At 44.2% G+C, this 23,764-nt stretch overlaps 1 long non-coding RNA gene across 1 annotated transcript; it reads right to left on the minus strand.

The window, feature by feature from the left end:
* Positions 1-19,354: 19,354 nt before the first annotated feature.
* Positions 19,355-23,428, minus strand: LOC144823559 (uncharacterized). The gene is made up of 2 exons (XR_013608812.1): positions 23,329-23,428; positions 19,355-21,857 (listed from the first exon to the last, which is right to left on the minus strand). It is a non-coding gene; the product is annotated as an uncharacterized LOC144823559 (long non-coding RNA).
* Between the last annotated feature and the right edge of the window lie 336 nt (positions 23,429-23,764).

A 23,764-nucleotide genomic window follows, 5' to 3' on the forward strand; every position in this document is an offset into this window, starting at 1 on the left:
TGACGGTTTGGCTTCACCGTCATGCACACTAAAGCTTTCTCCAACCCAAGCTGCGTTACTGGGTTGAAGAGAACAGGCACAGGCTCCCAATCTGTCTGGGAGCGCAAATATGCAGCGCTCAGGCCAACCCTGGAGCTGCTTTCACGCATGAGAGCAGCTTCAGGATTTGCCACAGCTCAGTCTAGGAGCCTGTGCCTGCAGTGGAGAGGAGCAAAAGAGTGTGATACTGGAGGGCAGAAGGTAAGTTCTTTTTATTTTTTTTAATTTTTCACCACTGTCCCACAACCGGCCCCCCGCCCGCCTTCTTTCTCTGACACGAGCCGCTCCTGCTCTGGAGATTGTCTCAGCAGCCCATTTGGCCGCACTGGAGAAGCCCTATAGGTTGCACTGGAAGAAGTGAAGTAGAAGACAAATGTGTAATTTCTGCCTCTCATCAGAGGGAATGATTTTCTCATTTTTAGGGAGGTCTGGCTGGGCAGCAGTACAAATTACTTTATGTTATCTACAGAAAAAGATCATTCAGGAGTACTAAAGAGAGGCATGGTTTGGCTCCACCCACATGCACTTGATTGGGCAGAAATTGTGTGCCTTGAAAGAGTGCTTGTATTGCCTTGTGGGAAAACTTATGATAAAGACAGATGGACTGATTTGGTCATGGTAACAGTTACATGATCAAGGCTGTAGATGTGACCCGCTTATTATTTAGGGTTGTATGTCGGAACAAAGAGTTCCTCTACAATGCCTACCTTTACAACGCGGTCTCTACAACGACCGCATCTTAACCATGAATTGCTTTACCATGAATTCCTTCACCACACATTTTCGTGGCAAAGGCATGCATGGTAAATGGCTATCCATGGCTCATGTTACCACCACCCTCCCACTCCCCCTTGAACCCTAAGTACACCCCCAACCTCCTAAGAACTACCTTGAACCCCATCCCTCTAAAAATACCCTGATCCTCTACCACGCCCTAACACCTACCTCAAACCCCCACCGGCTAAATACTACCCTGAACCCCCCTCCTCCTAAAATCTACCCTGAACTATTCCCCCTAAAAACTACCCTAAACCCCCACCCCCTAGAAACTACTCTCAACCCCACCCCCTAAAAACAACCTGACCCCCTACCCCTTAAAAACTGCTCTGAACCACCCCACCCCTAAGAACTATCCCAAACCCTCCATCCCCTAAAAACTACTCTGAACCCCCACCCTACAAACTACCCGAACCCCCACCCCTAAAAACTACCCCATACCCCCACCCCCTAAAAACGACCCCAAATCCCCACCCACTAAAAACTACCCCAAACCCTCCCACCCCCTAAAAACTACCTGAACCTTCCCCACCCCCTAAAATCGACCCCGAACCCCCACCGCTAAAAACTATTCCAAACCCCTCTTGCCTGTACTGTTCACTTTCCAATGCTCCTCTCTCCCCGCCCATCCCGAACACTAGACCAACCTTGCCTTAACCACGCACATGTGTGTTTAAGGCAAAGTCGTTGTTCGGGCAAGTCGTTGTTCGGCTTGCGGGCTTCCGGAACTCATGGCTCTGGCCTTGTTGTTCCAGATGTTTCCCATTATTTAGGGTTATGACAAATGTAATAGGAGTGGCATAGCAAGGAAGAAACTTATCTTTATGAGATTATTAAACAACAATCATAAAAGAACAACCGAAAAAAGGGAAAAAAAAACATATTCGACTAAAAACATATATAACCGTGTACAGTCATAACTTGTATTATACATCAAGTAACAAATCATTGTAAAAGAATTAATACAAGATCTAGTATCTTGGTCATTTGAGACAGATTAGAATGAAAGACTAAAAATAAATCTAAAATTAGATTAAGTTACGCTAGCACATAGCACTTAATAAAATCCTCTCACGGAGTGGCGTACACCCGGCTCGGGCATCTTAAGAAGAAAATAAAATGCTGATTTTTGTTTCCGAAATCCATAAGCTTTAAGAACAGGTAATAAATATCTATGCCATAAAGCCTCATAATAGATACAAATATAAAGTTCTCTTAAGGTTGCAAAGAGGAATAATAACATGAGCAGACTAGTATGCTTTTTGGGTCATATTGATGTGTTAGGAATCAGAGGTGACTGAGGATTCTGCTTAGAAGAAACTGAGTTAAAAGGGACTGTTACCAAACATCCCTCACCAAGGAAAGATATGGGTCAAAGCTTTCACTAACTTTGGTGGCTAAATACTCTCTCATGGCTAATTCGTCCAGTTCCCTTCACTCGCTTGTAGCAGAGGCAGATCTCATAAATAAGTCCTGGACCTTAATAGGCTCATCCTTACCCAACTTAATAGGGGAGCAAACAGATCCGGCCTTCCCATCGCCTCAGCAATACTATTTCTGTATAACAGCCATGGATTCTTATGGCCATTGTCACAACCTAGGAAATCGAGTACCACTTTACGGTTGAGAGGAGGATGCTGGTTTCTCCATATAGACATCCACAGCAGTAATGGGGTGAGTTTAACATGGTCTTCCACATATGGTAAGCTCAGTTCCTCATGGAGAAAATAATGCCAGCTACTTAGGGCTAGTAGTCTTCTTCAAAAACAGTTCTCCTCCTGCTGGAGCTTCGAGCAGTCCCAGTAACCCCAGGAAGCTGCCTCAATAGTCAACACTGGTAAGCACTTGAGTCAATAAACCTCAAAAAGGGGCAATATAGGATTGCTTCCTACTCTAGCGGTTATCCCAAACAAATCCCTGACTGATTGGTTAAATTGCAAACAGCTTGCCAATTACTTCTTGCGTCAAAAGTAACCCCTGCTGTCCGATGTATGGGTGACAGTTTACAAAAAGCCATGATGTTATCACACACTGGAATATGTGTCAAGAAAGTGCCCTTGAGAAGTTGACATCTTCTCAGGAGAAAAAAGTCAAAGGAATAAAATAAAAAACCTCCTTGCCGGGCAATGTCTTCAAAGGAAAAATCCAGAATCCAATAGTGGAATTCTTCAGGAGCAAAGCGTCAGGAGCAGCAAATAAAGGGAGCACGGAAGTAAGCAAAGGAACATAACTTTGTTATGACACACCGTCCAACCAGAATGAAGCCTTTAGATAGGAAAGGAAAAGGAAATTAAGTAAAAACATCACATAACAGAATGCATATAGGATTGGGAAATCAGGAAGAAACCAATAAAGAAACAGCTGTGATGGTGGAAAGGTAAAAGAAAAGGGAACAACACCGGAAGAGGACTAGCTGCAGAGCAGCTTTAAATGGAAGACAGCTACAATTCTCAGACAGGTGATTGCCATTTTGGATATGGAGCCCAGGAGAAAAGGCAGCTTCAGGCGTGTGAAATGTATAGCCTACAGTTCCATGTGGCATATTCTGAGAACTGGGAACCCAGGGAAAACCCATGACACCACAGTTCTTCGGCATGCGGCAGAGACCCCACAACCACAACAATATACGACCTTTCTGAGGCCTCAGACTTGTCAGGAAAGGCCAAAAATTATTGACAGACTAATCGGGGGGCCTAGACAGCAGAGACAGGAACCCAAGAACGTCTACTAGCAAGATAGCCTTTTCAAGAAACAAAAACTGCAACTACCCTTTGAAGATTTGTGAACCACAGTTGTTGTCACTTTTGTATTCTGGTCACCATCCAGAAAACAGAAGTAGGGAGGAGAACTCCAATGAAAGGTTCAGCTATAAAAAGCTTCAAGTAGGAGGCATGAAAAGTAGGGTGAATCTTCCAAGAGTTAGGAATACAGAACCTAAAAGCAATGGGATTGATTTGTTTGTTTATTACAAATGGACCAAACAATTGAGGAGAAAACGGATAGACAACTTTTGAGTGAGCAGGATCCTGGAAGAGAGAGACAACTTTTCTCCTGCCCTTAACCTATGAGACAATTCTGCTTAATTTAATGGATTTAGGTTTATTGCAGTCTTAGAATCGTGTAAATTCCAGACAAGCAATTTTCTTTCAGATTCATGTGTCTCAATGAAATCTGCTTCAGCAGGCACAATAGGAGTGGATAATGGAGAAGATGGAAAGAAACAATGATGCAAAACCTGGATAGAACAGAATGGAGAAACCTCTGTAGGAGAGTGAACAGAGTTGTTCTACAACACTTTCAGCACAAGGGCCAATCTTCCAAGTGCCAGATTTTGAAAGACACAGCACTGGACAAGGTTGCCACAGAGGATAGCATAGACGTAGCTCTGAGTTCGAAGGCTAAAACAGCAGCAAAATGGACTGGAGAACATGGTTCTTCTAAGGAATGGAAGGTGGAAAAGGGTGCCGCCAGGTGGGAATTACTATACAATGACAGATTATAGGCAGAAATCCAAACCTGGGCAATAAAAAAATAGTGATTGGTCGATGGTTCTCCCTGCCAGCAACAATTCTAGCTGGAGATTCACCGTAACATCAAGCAATTATGACACAACAAGTAGATGAGACAGGTATAAGCCTTGAAGGAGTCCTCTCAGTTCCTCCCCTCTAGGAAGGGCACGTACACCATGGATCTTACACTTTTCAAGGAAACAGTCATACAGTTCTCCCTCCCCATTTACCCTAGTAGAACCACTCGCAATAAGACCATGAAGTGGCCGCTTTTTTTAACTATATGTTGAACATCTCTAGTCCTATGCTACCCTTCCATGAGGCCTCAAAAAGCTTTGTGGTTGGATGAATAAAGATACTCAGGGGCTTATTTACAAGGCCCTTGTGCCACTCTTGCGGCATTTTTTAACATGGGAAAAACGACGCACAAATGGCGCAAGGGGCTTGTAAATCTGCCCCTCAGCTTGTACTGCATGGTCAGGGAAGGGAGATGGTTTAGGCGGTGCCTATATGCACTGTTTACAGGTGTTGTGCACAAGCTATAGAAAAGTACTTCATGGAGGTATGTTGAAACTTCTTACATTTGAGTAATGGCTGGTAGATTTGTAGGCTGTATATAGAAACCAGTATGACTTGCAGTCTGAGAGTCAGTTAATTTCTATGTTTTGTAACAGCCACTTCTGTGCTGCTTTACTGAATTCTGCATGGCTGTAGGTGATCTTTGTTATTTCTTGGGAAGGTGTTCCTGGGCTTGCATGTCTGGAAAGAGGAAGGGCTACCTCCAATAAAGGTTTATTCAGCATCCATCCAGGAGCCAAAGAAGATCAACCGTCATGGCAGTGTCAAGCCACCAGCAGCATGGTGTCCACCACAATTTAAGAAGGGTAACAACATTTGTGGCACTGATAACTCAGCAGTAAGAGCTATATAATACTCAGCCCAGACGTGAACCACCAGAGTCACTGATAAACCACCAAATCAAATCAAAGAATTGCAGGTACTGAGTACCGGACACTACCAGCCTATTTAAAGCACTGGAGTCCACCCATATGCAGCAGAACCCCAACCACTGGGGGCAATGTTAACACAACAGTGAGTACTATAAGTAGTCCAGCCAGAAGTGATATACGCCTCTCCACTAAAGGCCCTTTTATGACTTTTAGGTACTATTTGGTCTCCACCGAGGAACGATATAAGACCATCTGTGGGAGTGCTGTTAAGCCGCATTTTCATTTTTCATTAAACAGAACTGGGTAACCACTAGATCATAGTCAACGATTAATTCATTTAAATGCAAGCAAATCATCTCAGTGACTAGGCCGAAACGCACCTATATCTTTTAAGGAAAGGTAGTGAGAAAGTGGTGTAGTACATTCATTAGTGCAAAAGTGCAAGGGTTCCAGCCATAGCAGGAAAGGTGCCATAGGAAAATCCTTAACCTCAACACCCTTCGCCTGGATTGGCAGCTCACCTGGAAGGAGTTGACAATATGTGTAATTTAAAAAAAAAAAAATTTAAAGGTCATATGTTACTTGTCCTAGCCATATTTGTTAGATTAATATCTGGAAGCACTAGCTTGGCGGATAGACAGGTTTGAATTTCAGAATCTAAAGTGTGAATTTTGAAATTATCTGTGGTTGTCTAAACCTTTTTTCTGTGTAGTAACACTTGGAAGCCTCTTGCTCTGAGTTTCTCTGTTCTACACTATGTAATTCGTTCACCGGCCTACTAGAAAACTGAAATTTAAACCCATGTGACACTATACAAGAAGCTAAGTGATGTAGAAATATAAGTACTGCGGGGGCTCACTTCCTTGAGTAATGCCTGTGAGACTTCTGGCAGATATTTCATTGGTCATAGCTGCTTCTTAGAACATACTTTTAGCAAACTCATAGCAAATGCAAAGTACTGAAGTTTTCTTCGACACATGCATTAGGTGGGGGAGAACACAAGCCAAAGGTGGCACTGCAGGAGAGAGCAAAGAAGAGATGGAAAGGGAGAGGCCAGAACCACTGGGTGGGCTGGGAGTTTCACAGCAGTGGCGCAACTTTATAATGCACAGTCCCAACAGAGCTTGGCACCCTCCAGCACCATTCACGGGCTGTGACCCCCTGGTGTGAGTGCCCTTTGACTGGATCCGGAGCATGGGGGGGCCCTCTCCATGTACTTTGCAGGGGAGCACCCTCAAGTTTCGTTATGCCACTGTTCCACAGTTAGAGGGACTCAACAGTAGGAGAACAAAATACAATTATGAAAAGCGGATCCAAGCGATGGCATCACCCTATTGATATTGATAAAACCTGCAGAACAGGCAGCTCTCAGGTCACCACTGCAGGCACTGGTGCAGCGAAATGTGGCAAAACAGCCCTCCCAAATGGTCTCCTTTTCACCACCTGCGATGTAACATCAAAAAATGCAAGATCATCGGAGCTGTAAGGGAGAGAACTAACAAAAGTGCACCACTGTATTTAATTGTAGTATTAGTGTAACTGTTCCTTGCTTCAGCCTTATTTTTCCTGCTCATCCTAAGCAGTGGCGTAGCAAGGTCAGGTGGTACCCAGTGCGGAAAATAACTTGTCACCCTTGGCTTGAAAAAATTGCACAAATATGTGTTTAAAACACATATCTTTGCCATTTTGTAAACCCCGCCCTCCCCTCAGTGATGACACTTGTTACCCACGGCTTGACAAAATGGGAAAAATATGTGTTTAAAACACATATCTTTGCCATTTTGTCACCCCCTCAGTGATGGCACCCGGGGCGACCCACACCCTTCCTACTCCACTGATCCTAAGATAGCCAACAAGATGTTCCCATCTCTGTTGAACTGATTCCACCATTTTGTTCTCAAGAAGTGAAACAAAGACTACCTTGCTCAGCCGTAAAATGCTTTTATATTTTATTATGATATGAAGTAGTTGTTTCAACCATTATTATAATCCCTAGCAATACACCTGCTAGTGTTTTTTTTTAAATTATTAGGCATGTGTTCCTTCTCACATCTTGTGAGTATCAGTGAATAAATGTGTGTCTTGCCGCTGCACTGGGAGCTTGTTCCAATATGAAGTGCTGGGGGAATCTCTGGCCTGCCCGCTCTGTGATCCACAGGCCAATTATTTTCTTTTGTCAATAAACCTTTTCAGACTTTGATTGGCATGTATGGAAATTACTTTTACACTCATATTGATAGAAGGAATCCCGGCAGAGTACTCAGTTTGCAATTGCTGAAGACATCAGCTTCCAGGGCCAAGCGGTCAGTAAGGCCCCCTATGAATTGAGGCCCATTCCAGCATTGACAATACTTGAGGCACAAATTTCCAATCTGACCTTTGATTAGACTGCTCTCGGTAAAAAAGCATATCCACACTGGCCTGGTGTTCAGTGGCTAGGAGAAGTAGCGAAGGATTTCAAAAGCAGGAGGATCAATGCTGCCAAGTGCTCATAAGGCTGGTGTGAAACCTTCAGCCACTTCAGACCTTGCCATTCATCACTATTTACGTTCCTTAAAATGGATTCCTTTATTACCATGCAATAAGCTATTTATTTTATTTTTATGTAATATCACAATATAAATATAACAAAAAAACTTACTAGGCAGAATTATTGAAGTGACTCTAAATATTGCATATAACTGTGAAACATTATATGTAGGGCTCCCTATTTTCTATTTTTACTGATTTTTAAAGATAAATACAGACAGGAAACAGTGTGTTTCCTGTCTGCATTTCATTTTAAAAGCAGAAAAATACAGAAAATTGGACTTCTTTTGAGTGAATCTCCATGCTGTGAATAATAAACTTTAGGTGAACAGCTGTACTTAATGGCAACATGGGGACTTAAAAAATTGAGAGATTTGCATAAATGAATACTTATCCCAGCATGTTTTTGTGCTATTATTCTAAATGCTACATGTGGGCGTATTGTTTTATTACTTTGGGCTGTGGGATGTGCTAAACAGGCAGCAAAGTATGAGTGCATGTTTATCTGTTAAATAAATAAGGAAATGTTAGAGTTATGACTTCATCTGTTCACAAAATGCATATCGATACATATCGATATGGGGACCAGAAAATAAATGGGCACGTAAGCTGAGATTGTTGGGTGCTACTAACTGCCTTCTCCATTTCATTGCCTCTCAAGGATACACTTTCCGAAGTCACCAAACTCTGTACGTCACATGCTAACCTTCGAATGGCTGATGTGAAGACTGGTGATGGGTAGCCACTTCGGGTGGTCTATTAAGTTGTTTTTTAAAACAATAAATAATTCTTTACTATCAAAATGAATTAATCTGTCTGCAATGCCATAAGTAATTCGCCCTACTTACATAGCCCCAGAGCCCCAGAGATGAAAAAGAAAATGTTAATTGATTACCATTTTATTTTTTATTATCCCATCCTGAAGCAAGCATTAGGACGGGGTGGGGCCTGCTGAGTGAGCAGGGAGGACTGCACATATTTCTTTGGCCAGCGTCTTGAGATGGCCAGCCACACATGTGCATTTTAAACTTCTCAAGCCAGTTGCCTTAAGACAGCTAGGTTGAGAGCAAGTACAGGCATCTAGGGGCACATGCATCATTGATAGCTTTTGCGATTCTTAATTTGCGAAAATTACCGAATCGCAAATTAAGAATTGCAAAATGCTATGCATCATTTTTTTCACTATTTATTTGGGAATCGGTAAAAATCGCAATTTTTACCGATTCTCAAATAAATAGCGAATTCCAAAGTGCATTTTCGCAATTCCCATTGATTCCTATGGGCCCAAAGGCCCATAGGAGTCAATGGGAAGGCAGTTAAGAATTCGCAATTTGTTGATGCATTCCACGGGTGCAGGGGGGGGTCCAAAGGACCCCCCCCTGCACCCCTGAAATGTTTTTGAAAGTGCATGTTTCACACACACATGTCCTAAGGACATGTGTGTCTGTAACATGACACTTTAAAAAATGCATTTTTTTGTTTTTGTAAACATTTTCGCAAATTAACACGAGGTGCAACCTCGTGTTAATTTGCACTTCCAAATTCCAAATTCGCAATTTTAGAAAAAATGATGCATTGCATTTAAGGAATCGCACAAATACGATTCCTTAAATGCATTCGCTTTTTTTGGAAGTGCAAAAAAAAGCGAATTGTGCAACAAAGTTTGATGCATCCCAAAAATGGTTTTTGCATTCGCAAACGGCCGATTTTACCGATTCGCACCGTTTGCGAATGCAAAAACCAATGATGCATGTGCCCCCTAGTGTCTCTGGAGCACCGAGAGAAGTTGCTCCCACCAATCAGGGGACTGCTTACATGCTGGTTAACAGCACGTGAGCAGGCCTGAATTGGTCGAGGGAGTTTGCTGGGACCTGCACTGCCATCCAAGCAGACGAAGGCGGAGTGAGGAGGACGTCATCAGGATTGACCCTGGGCATAAAACTCCACTCCGCTCGTGGAGTTTGCAGAGTTTTGGCAATTCTGCGCTCCACATATAATGCAAAGTTGCCGAACACCTCTACACTCCACAACGGAGCGGAGTTTTTTTCTTGTTCGCGTGCACGAAATGCGTTTTTTGTGAGCATGAGTGACTTACCAGGTGCATGTGATCGCTGACGAGATATCCCGAGCCGGTTGCGAGCGCCACAAAATTTGCTAGGTAGAAGCATGGGCCCACAAGAGTTTGCGATCACAAACACATCATTCAGATGCTCCATCGGGCTTCCGGTGGAAGTTTTGTGAAGAACGCAATCTCAAACACGCAGAATCTGCAATCAGGAGAAGGTTCTCTCCCGAGCAGCATCAAACCTTCTCGAAATGACGATTTGGTTTAAAAAAAACTCCTCAGCTTGACATTTGGCTGTACTTTTTTGTGCAAGAAGTCCTTTTTCTTTTTTTACTTTTTTTTTTAAGAGGAAGGAAGTTCACCAGAGTCTCCAACTTCCAGTTCCTGTCCAGCAGACTCCTCCCGGTGGTTTGTCCACCTCCTGTTCACTTTTCATTTGGATTTGGAGCTGGAAGGATTTGAGGACTTTTGAATTTGAGATTTCACAAGAAAGTTGGAAAATTGGTGTTGTTTGTATAATTGAGGCCATGCACCTAGATTTGTTGTACTTTTCATCGTTCTTTAAAACATTTATTATTGTGGGTGGCCTCCAACTTTTGAAATCAATTTGCAATATGTATTTAATTTACTATGTAGCCCAGTAGTCCGTCAATAGGCCTTTCAGCCAGTAGGCCCAGAGCTACTCATGGGTGCATGAGACAACTGTTTCTGTGGTGTCTGTTGAATTTAAACATCCTTTAGGGGATAGATAGCATTAGATTGAAATGCAAAATGTTTTTTGGGGGGTATTTCACTTTTTTCATGTGTATTAAATACATGCCTTTGTTGGATGTGTGTGGTTGTTGTAACTTGCAAATATTTTTTAGCCCTGTGTATTTTTGTTTTTGACAGTGTTGCATTAAAGCTGTGTTGTTTAGAATGCCTCCTTTGTCTGGCCAGTGTGTGTGTTTGTAATAGTGGGCAAGCACTTGCCTTAGCTGAGCCTCCCCATGTGGCCAGGGGCCATTTTGTAAAGTCTGTGTCCATGTAGGCCTGCCTGAGTTCATTGTTTTCCAGGCCTCTTGTTTGTTGTTGTTGTTGTGACTTATGAGTGACCATGTGGCTGGTGGCCATTTTGTGGTGGCAGTTAGTGTGCTTTTGCCAAAGATCTGCATGTATTTTCTTTGTTTCTCTTGGCTTATTGCTTCTTGTTGTTGTGGCATGGCCATGTGGCTGGCAGCTATTTTGTGAAGGTAGCCAGTGTGCTTTTGCCATAGAGCTGCATTGTCTGTCTTCTCTTTCTTGTTGTTGTGGCCTGGCCATGTGGCTGTTGGCCATTTTGTAAAGGCAGGCAGTGTGCTTTTGCCATAGGCCTGCATTGTCTTTCTTCCCTTTCTTGTTGTTGTGGCTGGCCATGTGGTCGGTGGCCATTTTGTGAAGGGGAAGCCAGTGTGCTTCTGCATTTGGCCTGCAAGCCTTCTTTGTGGTGGCAATGCCTTCTTGCTGGTTGTTGTTTTGCATGCAATTTTTCATCTTTTATCCAGCAAAATATGTAGCACATTTCACTACATTTTCTAATAAATATGCAATATTATTGATTTGAATTGATTCACTATGTGGCCTAGTCTGCCAATGGGTTTTCCAACTAATAGGCCCAGAGCCTCTCATGGGTGCATGAAACAACTGTTTCTTTTGAGTCTGTGGAATTTAAACATCATTTAGGGCATGGATGGCATTGAATTGAAATGCAAAATGTTTTTGGGGGTATTTCACTTTTTTTCATGTGTGTTAAATAAATGTGTTTGTGTGTGGTTGTAACTTGCAAACCTTTTTTAGCACTATGGACTTTCGTTTTTGGCATTGTTGCATTAAACTTATTTTAGCATGCCTCCTTTGCCTGGCCAGTGTGTGAGTGTGCTTGTAATAGTGGGCCAGCATTTGCCTTAGCTGAGCTGAGTGGTGGCAGTTAGTGTGCTTTACTGCTTTTGCCATTGGCCTGTATGTCTTTCCTTTGTTCCTCTTGGATTATTGCATCCTTCCATTGTCAGCTGCAGCTCCCGGAATGCTGCTTCCCACGTGATGCACAATTCCAAACTATTAAATTTATATTTTTGTTGTTGTTCTTCTTCTTTCCTATTGTTCCAGAGTGTACTGTACAGTACACCATGAAAGCCCTTTTTGTTGTCAAAGTCTCACAAATGTCTACACTGTATTGTTAATTGTTTTTTTATTAACTGAGGTAATAAATGTAATAATATTAATAACTCTAACACGTATGACCACACACTAAGTTATGTATTATATTTCTTTATTTGTACTAGTTGTAATTGAACCACAACAATGAATGTCACATTTCACTGATGTTCTTCTTGCTTCTTTGCTTTTAGATGCACAAAAGAGGAGGAGACAACATCACCCATTCTATAGCCAGAGAGAACTCCTGCTGCGCACGACGTCACGTGAAGTGTGACCATAGACATCTCTTCAACTTGTGCCACTGCTTGCTGCTGACATCTTCAAGATATCACCAAAGAACGGTACCAGGTCCAGTACCAAGAAAGTTGCCAGTGAGAAGAAGGCACTGACACTTACCAAGACCGGTATGTCGCCCAAGACCTTTTTTGGAAACCAAAAATTGCACCTGCAGCAGAGGTATCCGGGGAGCAAGCTGGGAGCAGCACCACCGCATCAGTGGACCCACCCCACCAACCTAGGCCCAAGCCCATGCCTGTCACAGAGGCAGCCAGTGTAATCACAAGTCCAACACCGACCAGCAGCGATGTTGAAATTGACTTATCGTTATCGCAAAGTAGTAACCATTCAATACAGGAAAATGAGATAATTGGGCAATAACAACTGCAACCACCCCCAATAGTAGTTGTTCCTCCCGCAGTAGAGGCAGTTCAGGAGATCAAACTTCCTGCAGAGGAAGAAGAAGAGCAAGCCATTCTTTCAGAAGATCCATTGTCTTCCAGATGCCCAGCAAAGAAAAGGAGGGTTTGTCTATCAACTTCTTCTGCAAGCCCCCCTTCTGATGATCTAGACGTCACTTGGAGGCCACCTATATCTGTGAGTAAGACACACCAGGTGAGGCTAGGGAAAAGGAAGTTTCCAGAAAGCCTTAGAGTTATGGAGGTAGATGTAGAAGAGGAGAATGATGATGACGAGACAGTCATCATGGACATTAGCCCCCGCCAGTGGAGACCGACATTACCCCATCCCAAATTGCTGTGAGGGATGTGGCATGAATACCACCAACACCACTTACAGCTGACATATTTACAAAGTCCCGGCAGCGACCTACATCCACCACAACAACCACCTCAGTAGAAGTAGGTACTGCAGAGACCCAAATGTCACACCCACCTACCACTTCTTCCAACATTGCAAATGGCACCAGCAGCATCAGAAAGTTGACCTGCCCAGTTTGGGACTTTATTTTGGATAGCAGGAAGGAGGTGAACATTGCTATATGCTCCATTTGTTGAGCAAGTGTTAGTCGGGGTAATCTTGGTACGAACTATGGTATCGGAGGCCAAACAATCCATCTGAGAAAACACCACTTAATCCAGTGGGAGGCGCACCTTAGCGGCCAAAAAACTGCAAGTGTTGGTGGAGCGGATGAAGAAGAAGATCAGATCATGGTGGAAGGTGAGCAAGAGGGAGACATTTTTTCTGGTACAACGTTGCAGCCCTGTCCCCAGCAGTGCAGTGATACCACCCACATCATCATTAGCAACATCGCAATGGCACAAGAGTCGGGCTGAGACACCAAAGGGTCCAAGGCAAGTGTGTACCACAATGAAAAAAGGCACATTGAACCTAACATCTGGTGTCAAGAAGTCACCCGCATTAGTGGCACCAGAAAAGAAAATAATCCAGGTTACTATTCTCAGCATGTTTAGGTCAGAGTGGCAGTATGGACACAACCACCCAATAGCATGTTTGGACAACACAAAACTGGTTAAAATGTCAGTGCTGGGCCGCCTCCCTTTTTCTTTTATGAAAGGGCTGGGTTTCCTTAAATTTGTGGCAGCCATCTGCCCAAAATGGAAGGTTCCCAGCCGGTCCTATTCCACCAGAGTTGCTGTTACAGCACTACATCAAGTCGTTGCTTGGACAAGCTTTGCAGCAGAGTGCTGTTCACACTATCCACCTGACAACAGACATGTGGACCAGTTGCCTAGCCACTGATTACATGTGCATCATTGCACACTGAATCTCTTTTGTGGGGGTTAGTGAAAAGATATCTGCAGGTATTGAGACTACTGAGAGTTTTAATGCCACTCGGAAACATGCAACTGTAACCATGTTTGGCATGGAGAAATCTCATACTGCTGCAAACATTTTGGAAGACTCTGGCAACAAGGTATTTGATTAGCTGCAACCAAGAGGGTTTAACATTGGTTTTGTTGCAATGGACAACAGCAGTAATATAGTTAAGGCATGGCAGATGGTGGCTATTTCAGGATGCTGTGTTTGGCTCACTGCATTAACATCATTGGTCAGCAACTTACTGACGACATACAGAAGAATCTGTACACATTTCGGCCATTCTTTTAAAGCCCGGACGCAGCTGAGGATCATTCAACGTGATAATAGAATGTCAGTTAAAGCACTCATCCAGGAGGTGCCAACATGTTGGAATTCAATGTATTACATGCTTGAACGTCTGTTTGCGGTACAAAAGGGGGTGGTGATGGACGAAGCATCTGAACCAGTCAAACACTCACACCCAGTCAAAAGAACTGGGTTTGATCCATCACCGTTCTTTAGCCCACTCTCCCACCCTAGTTCAGACATGGCTATATGCAAATCAGTCTGACCCTGTGCCTCATGGGAACAGTCCAGCCCGAACTGCCAAGCCATGTCTTCCCTGGACCGGAAACAAGCTTCCGAGGACCGGTTTCTGGCATTACAACTATCTTCAGCCCGGCTTGCTTGAATCCAGCGGCAAAGTGAGGAAGGGACTCACGTCTGAGCATACCCTGCCACACCTATGGTGGCCAAAAGCGGTACAAAAGGGGGTGGTGATGGACGGAGCATCTGAACCAATCAAACACTCACACCCAGTCAAAAGATCTGGGTTTGATCCATCACCTTTCTTTAGCAGACTCTGCCACCCCAGTTCAGACATGGCTATATGCAAATCAGTCTGACCCTGTGCCTCATGGGAACAGTCCAGCCCGAACTGCCAAGCCATGTCTTCCCTGGACTGGAAACAAGCTTCCGAGGACCGGTTTCTGGCATTACAGCCGTCTTCAGCCCGGCTTGCTTGAATCTAGTGGCAAAGTGAGCAAGGGACTCACGTCTGAGCATACCCTGCCACACTTATGGCGGCCAAAAGCGGTACAAAAGGGGGTGGTGTTTGAGCAGTACAGACCAATCAATGAATATGTCATGCAACGAGGGGATGTTACTGTGAAAGGAATGATCATTGAGATGGACCAATGGGGCCTAGTTAAATGACTGACAGAGATGCGACTTCCTTTCGAGGTCCACACACGTGAAGTCAGCAAGGAGGATTGTACTATGGGTAAAGCTATCCCATTGTTGCACATGCTACAGGAACAGCTGAAGGGGGTGTCTGTAATATCCACAGGTGTGGAGGAAAAAAAAGAAGTGTAAGAGTTGGTGGAGAGCTTAACCCTTCGCTTATCTGAAAATACAAGGATGCAAAGAGGCATTGTGTCATTCAACCATTACATTTCTACCTCAATTCTTGATCCATGGTACAAACCATTTCTGCACACTTTCATTCCTTTTTCAGACGGGGATGTTGCCAGCTACAAAACTTGGATAGCTGTGCAAGCCAGTCAGCTAGAAATAGAATGGTAGGTAATTAGAGACCCGCTCCTCCAGGGCACAACAAGGATTGAAGGGCAGCTGGCTTCAAGTTCAAATTCAGAGCCTGAGGACAGTGCAGTTGGCTCACAGCAGCCAAAAACACCAACAACACCAAGAACAATATCAACAACAAGAACAGGAGCATCAGCCTCAAAATCGGCACAGGAATGGTTTCTACAGGCATGGCTTAAGTCCAGTGCTGAAGGGAAGGCAAAAGAGGCCGAGCAAAACGGAGCACCCATGAGCATTGAGCGGATGGTCTAGGCCTATCTGGATGACCCAACAGAGGTCTACTTTGATCAAAACCCTTTGCTGTATTGGTATGCGAAAAAGAGCCAATGGCCAGTGCTCAGCAGGCTGGTGATAAACTATCTGGCTTGCCCTGTCGCAAGTGTCTCTGCGGAGCGTGTTTTCAGTGCTGCTGGTGCCATTATAACAGTGAAAAAAGACCAGTCTCTGTAAACATACCAGGTCAGGTTGCATCATAAGTAATTTGGCAGCCCCCGTTGCCGTTTTGCATGGTTATTTAACCTACATACATTAAATGAACATATGCACAATCTAGATGTGATCTTAACCCCATCATATACTGTTATATCTCTCCATTTAATAGCCTTATCACATAGATTTGTACATCCCCAAGCTTTTATCTTCCACTTGTTATGGCTTGCGTTTTCTTTTCCACTCAGTCCCCTCTCTTCCTGCCACCCCTCGTGCATCCTGATCTCCCCTCCACAACCTCCCCCACCCCCTCACCCCCCTCCGCAGGTGGGGGGTGAGGGGGTGGGGGAGGATGTGGAGGGGATGGGGGAGGAGAGGATCCTCCCCCACCCCCTCACCTCCACCTCGCACCCCCCCACTCATCCTAAAGTGATGCTTTAGAACCAATGGTCCCGGTAATGGATAACTAACAATCCCCAGAGCCCCTCTTCACTCATTTAGCTTGGTTACGGAAAACGGTAGCCAGAAAAAGTATAACAACCTGAAAACATCAGAAAAAAATATAACAAGACCACAACCGAAAATCTGTAGGTACGGTTGGGCTCCCTTGACCTGAAAAAAGGTGATGAGCTGTCTTAGTTGCCACGTTTTCTACCGTCTGATGGCAAAAGTCAGGTCTTACAAAGAATTCTGACCCCTTCCCCATCCTCTTCCTATCTGGGCGTGCCAGTTCATAAACAGCTTGACGGACTAGAAAGTTATTGACCGATATCAAGATCGCTCTGGGTCTGGTGGTATTTTGCCCTGGCTTGGCACACTGTGTGAATAGGAATCTGTGCGCTCTTTGTATCTCTTGTTTCCACTCTCACTGTGGGAGCTCTGGAAAAGTATCCGAAAAAAGATCAACTAGAAATGTTTGCACATCCTGGCCTTCCATGCCTTCTGCGACCCCCAAGGTTCTCAAGTTGTTGTGCCGGTTGAATAATTGGATCTGGCAGTTTTTAGAAGTCAAATGCAATTCGGCTTTACATGCCTATGTCTGGGATGCGTGAAAAGCGGGATTCAGGGGAGAGGTCCTGAGCTATGTGCTTCACAGACAGAAGCAAGTGATAGTGGAGACCCAGGATTTATAAGGGAAACGTATGTCAGTGGAAGAAGAACTTATTTGAGGAATACAGATCGGAGCAGATGTCACCCCTTTGCAGACAGAGATCGCCCATAGCAAAGCCAAGGTTAATCTATATTGGAGCACAGAGATAGCTATTAAATATAATCTGTTTAAAGACGAGAGGTATGAGTTTGGGGAAGCAACTGGGTGATGTTTGGCACAAAGGCTTCGCTCAAAAGAAGCTGCGCAGAGAATTAAAAGTATGAAGGACACACAGGGTAAACTAGTGGATACTCCTCATGAGATATTGGAAGGGTTTCACACATTTTTTTAAACTCTGTATACAACCATGAGGAGGAGGGGGTTAAGACATTTCTATGGAGTATAAATTGTGAAAAGATGGGCTTGGAAGAAGCACTTACCTTAGATGCCCCTTTTACCATGGAAGAACTGGAGGAGGCAATAAACAATTTGAGTAGTGGTAAGTCTGCGGGCCCAGATAAATTGCCCCTGGAGGTTTATAGAACCTTCTTTCAGGATCTAATATTGGATATGTTGGCCACCCAACAACAAGCACAATATGGGTTTGTTCCACCATCATGGGAAGAGGCAAATATTATTGTGTTTAAGAAAAAGGATAAACCAGCAGAGCTTTCAGGGTCTTATTGAATTATTTCTTTTGTGAACTACAATGGGAAGATTTATACCAAAATCCTAGCATCCCGGTTGCCTAAGGTTATCACCCCACTGGTATCATTGAGACAGCATGGGTTTCTACCCACCAGGGGCATGGTCAACCACATCAACAGGGTGGTAGCCCTGTTGGATACAACTAATGTGTAGGGTACCACCCTAGGCCTGGTGTTGCTAGATGCCGAGAAGGCGTTTGACCGTGTCTCATGGAATTTTTATGGGGGGAGTGCTCCATCGCTCTGGGTTTAGTCCTGGGTTTATTAAATCGATTCAAGTTATGTATAGGACCCCCAAATCTCGAATCTGTATTAATGGCTTAGAGTCAGATCCAGTGCACATATCGAGAGGTACTAGACAAGGTTGCCTGCAGCTCCCCATTGTTATTTGCGCTATACATAAACCCATTTTTAACTTTGTTAGAAGGGAGCTTGAGAATTAACCTGGAGACTGTGGATTGGAGCAACTCTGAGTGCTAGCATATGCAGACGATATCACCGTTGCAACATCTGACCCAGTGGTAGCGATACTCGAGATTGAATGACTGGCACACAGGTTTGGATTCGTGTCTGGCTATAAAGACACAGATCCTTTGCACTATTCAGACCTGTATCGGAGACCCCAGGGTGACCAATGAAGTGACATACTTGGGTGTCAAGATCAGGACATGTTTAAAGGAATTAGTAGAAGTTAATTGGAATGCTATCCTCTCGAGTGTGAAACAACAATTAGAAAAAATGGAATGCCTCCATCTTTCACTGGTGGGGAGGAGTAATATTTTAAAAATGATGATCTTACCCAAAGTCCTTTATTATTTAGATCTGTACGACTGGAGCTGTCTCGGGGACAGCTGCAGCAACTACAATCATATTGTACTAGATTTTTATGATGGTCTCTAGGGAAGCGACGTAGAGCAATGCGTTTCATGTCATTACCCCGTCAGAAAGGCGGCTGGGCTGTACAGGATTTTACATTTTATTATTATGAGTGTACCCTATAAAATATGCGGATAATGCTGACGGGGAGGAGGTAGGCAACCCCGCAGAATCTCCATCTATATATCAGATGTTACTAGGTGCGGAGATTACGAACTGGTTATTTCGGATGTTGGAATTTAACTACTACAAAAAGACCCGCTTCACAGTGATAATAGCTGCATATTAGGTGTGGAAAATGGTACGGAGAAAGCTAGAGATTGAGGGGGTTTGCCACTATACACCTATAACCACAACCACCTTATTACCTGCTGTCTTTTCTGATAGGATAGTACATAAGTGCTTTCTTTATCAATGTTAGCTGATAAATACAAACTCTCTAAAACAGAATTTTTGACATTTCTGTCGATGCGGGCCTTCTTGAAGAAAAGACAGAAGATAATAGAGCCGAACTCGGGAGTCGAGGCCATTGACGTAAACAGCAGTTTGGTGAGATGTGTAACTGTTTATTAGATACACAGAAACATGATTTAGAGGCTCAAAATATGAAATGGGGGAGTCAAATGAGGTGTCAAGATGTACATACAGAACAATCAATTGGTATGACAGATAGGGTTTTAATTTCCACTAACCTAAAAACACATTTTAAAACCATAGTTAATCTATAGCACACTCCTGCAAAAATGCTCGTCCGATGTTGTACATATTTTTTATATGTGCAGGAAACTGTAGAAAAGTTCCTCTCAGAAATCACCGGGTTTGGAATAAGTATTACACCATCCACTATGCTGCTGGGTATAGAGGAGGATATGACAGATAGACACCCAGCCTTTGAATTCCAATATCCGATTTTTATTGCATGTGCGGTAGCTCGCCTTTGCATAGCCTCCATGTGGTTGCTGAAGGAAATATTGACAGCTGAGATTTCGAGAGCTAGATTTTATGTTATTTTTAACCTGGAACATAGTCTTTATGCTCTTAAGGGAGTAGGAAAACTGAAACTAGGGTTACAGATATGGGGGCCCATGATGGAACATATGAAGGATTAATATGAATTTATTTATGAATCATCTTTTTTGTACTGTGCATGCAAAGCTTTTACCATAACTGAAGTTACGTAATGTGTTAGGTGGCCTGCTTCTGGGTGAGCTACCAGAGTTTGAGAACAAACTCTACTACTGTGACAACTAGGCTTTGGAGTTACTTTTGTTCCTCACCGGCAGAAGCCAAAGGATCAGACTGCCATCCTTCCTCTCTGAACCGACGGAAATCAACTGCGGAGTCCCTCAGGCATCATCGCTCAGCCCATCCCTCTTCAACATCTACATGACCCCCCTTGCCACCATCGTCCAACAGCACGGCCTCAGCATTGTATCCTACGCCGACGACACCCAGCTCATCCTCTCCCTCACCAAGGACACCACCAGGCTCAACTTCCAGGAAGTCATGCAGGACGTCGCAGCCTGGATGAGCAACAGCTGCCTAAAGCTCAACTCGGAGAAGACAGAAGTCTGTGTAATTGGACCCTCCCCATTGGCATGGAACAACACCTGGTGGCCCACCACCTTTGGCACCCCACCGACCCCCACGGACAATGCCAGAAACCTTGACATCATACTCGACTCCTCCATCTTCATGAACCATCAGGTTAACACCGTCGCCTCTAGCTGCTTTAACACCCTCCACATCCTCCGCAAGACTTTCAAATGTATCCCCCCTGAGTCAAAGAAGACAGTCACCCATGCACTCATTACCAGCAGGCTGGATTACAGAGACACCCTCCACGCCAACATAAACAAGTCTCTACTGCGCAAGCTCCAGACGATACAGAATACCGCCGCCAGACTCGTACTCTGTATCCCTCGACACAAGCACATCAACCAACACCTACGGAAGCTCCACTGGCTCCCCATCGAGAAGAGAGTCACATTCAAGATAATCACCCATGCCTGCAATACCTACACAACACCGGGCCCCCATATCTCAACGATAGAATTACCCTCCATGTACCCAAAAGAAACCTCTTATCAGCTAACCTCATCCTTGCCGAAACCCCACACATCCGTAGAGCCTTGCAGGGGAAAAGTCCTTCTCCTACATCACGGCCAAAACCTGGAACAAGCTCCCAATCAACATCAAACCCGCCCCCTCCCTGGACACCTTCAGGAAGGCTCTCAAAACCTGGCACTTCGGCTGAACGGACCTGCTATCCCCCCCAGTGCCTTGAGACCCTCACGGGTGAGTAGCATGCTTAAAATTCCCTGATTTATTTCTTCCTTCCTTTGACACCCAAAAAAAAGCCCCCAAAAAAGATATAGCTATGTCATATTAATTAACTTTATTATTTGTGTGTGTAACTGCCTTTATGGTTCGATTCAAAACAAATCTATCTCCACTGTCTAACTCTTTTATTGCCGGACTGGAGCTGCAACTGTGTGCAGTCAGTGAAGAAGTAGATCCACTCCTCCTGAGTCCTACTGACTCACCCTAAATCCATTTCCCTCAAGCAAGACATTGGATGGAGAATACATACAACAAATGTGAAAGGTGTACCTGCCTCAGGTCCAAATTCCAAACCCAATTCCCACCCTCCAAAAAAAAGATTAAAAACGGGGCAAGGGTCAAGACGAGTCTGGGCTCTCCTGATCTTCCGCTCCATGGTGTTTAATCGCTCCTCGATCCTCGCTTCTAGTCGTACCATCCAGAGGAGCATGCTGCCCTGAAATTGTTTGCATGATCCACAGGGGTGGGCAGCAATGTTTGAAGTGCAGCGGGCGGCTCCCAGAGCACGGCGCCGTGCTACCGGAGGCACTGGCGGGGCCTGGCTGGGGCCCGGGACATTAGAGGAGGCTGCAGTGTCTGCTGCCTCCTCCTTCGCCAGAACCATCAGCCACCGATATTCATCCCGGATGGCCTCCAGCTGCCGTTGCCGGGCCCTGGCTGCTAACTCCTGCCTCTTTGGTTGTTGTTGTGGCTCGGAAGGAGTAGCTATATCAAGAAAGAAAAAAGACAATTGTAACCAATACACTTAGCAAAACAGTAACACAAAATTATACACATAAAGTTATAGAGGCATAGTAGCACTAGCAAGCACAGTACATAACATTTGTGGTACCCTCCCACTTCCATGGCCCCTAACATTTGTGTGATTAGAGTTTCAGGCATTACTAGACACTATAGAGTAGACAAGTCTTCGTCTTCTCTCTCTTGTTTAGCTAAATTAATCTTGTATGCATTCCACCTCAGTCAGCTTGCACCCTAGACAGATATACTTGTGTTGTAGTCGCAGACTCACGTTATTTTACCACGGTCTGCAGGTGGGGCAGCTGTACTACACAGTTATCTATTTTTATATTATGGCCATACTCTGTTAAATCAATGGCAATTGCTCAATTTCATGTTCACCCTGACCACTACAGCAAGACAGATGATAACTGATTACTAATTTGAATAATGATATACAGGACAACGTGAGGTGCTACTATTGTTTGATTGTGTAACCAAGCATGCAGCCGAAAGGCCACCCATAGCTGGCACGGTCGAAATTACATAGGTAGGGAGTGGGAGTGGGCATTGGAGTCGGAGGGAGGTGATTGATAAATTTGAGTGGGTACATACATACACAATATATGTGTTGTGCTTGCAAACTACTGTGAGTCAAGGGAGTATTCTGAAATACAACCTTGAATCAAAAAACAGTCCTTGTTTCTTCCCTGTGATTTTTCCATTTATCATTGCATAGCTCTTCCAGAATTATTTTTTTTATTCTAATCTTCACCCTTGGCTTTGCTACTCTGGGATGGTTTATTTTTCTTTTAAATTCTCTTCATCCAGTCTCCACCTATGCTATGAGTGAATACCATCCAGGCATCCATCCATTCAAAGTAAACAATACATGGCTATCGTTCTTAATCATTCTCAAGTCCCTCTCAGCAAACCTTTCACCAACAATATACATTTGTCATTTTAACCACCAACCATGCGTCCTTGCATGCCTTTGAGTTTACCCATCAACCTCCCTCCCCCCGGAAGATTCCTTTCACCCATGCAGTTTCATTGACCTAGGCAGGCATCCTTTCTTTCACCTTTCACCCATCCTTCAACCATCCATGCATCCTATCAGCCACCTATGCATCCCGGGCCCCCTTCCTTTACCCATGCACCCTTCACTGCCAGTCATATCTTACATGTCACAAGTCCATCCTCCTTCCATCCTTCTTTTCCTTTTCCATCAACCCATCCATCAAGGTCGTCTGACTCTTAGTCTTCTTCATAACACTTTCCCAGCTGAGTTGAAGTCAGATAGAAGAAGCCTTTAGTTACACAACTCTCGCCACTATGGCTAATGCTAATTAAAGGGTGTCTTCTCCAACAGTTGTCCAGAACAAATTAGTCTCTCTCAACAGTACAGTGAACACCCTTGCAGCGAGTGTGTCAATAAGTAAGCAATATAACTTACCATAGCCCGCCACTTCTGCTGGCTCATCCCTTGCAGCTGCTGCATCTTCTGCTCCCTCCTTACTGGCGTCGCCTTTGCCGCTGGCCCCAGCACTGGTGGTCTAGAAAAAACATTTAATATTTTTGAGATGCCATACGCCTCCCCCTATTTATTTATTTTCACTAGCAAGATTGAAAATACAATACATACATACACCACACACATCACTAGTACAATTTGGGTACTAGAGTAGGGTCGACAGTATGTCCTATCCTATAAAAAATAATAAAATATCTGGTTGGGCAGCCATTTTGTTTGTGACAATTTTCAAAAAGCCTCTCAAGAAGAGGACAACCCAAAGGACTGGACTCAGTGGCTAGTGCTATTGGTGAATCTGAGTTTTTAAAAAGAAAGAGTGGCCAACTGGGCGGACAATCAGACATGAGGTCTCTCTTGG

The sequence above is a fragment of the Lissotriton helveticus genome, chromosome 3_1 (assembly GCF_964261635.1).
Source record: "Lissotriton helveticus chromosome 3_1, aLisHel1.1, whole genome shotgun sequence".
Taxonomy (NCBI): domain Eukaryota; kingdom Metazoa; phylum Chordata; class Amphibia; order Caudata; family Salamandridae; genus Lissotriton; species Lissotriton helveticus.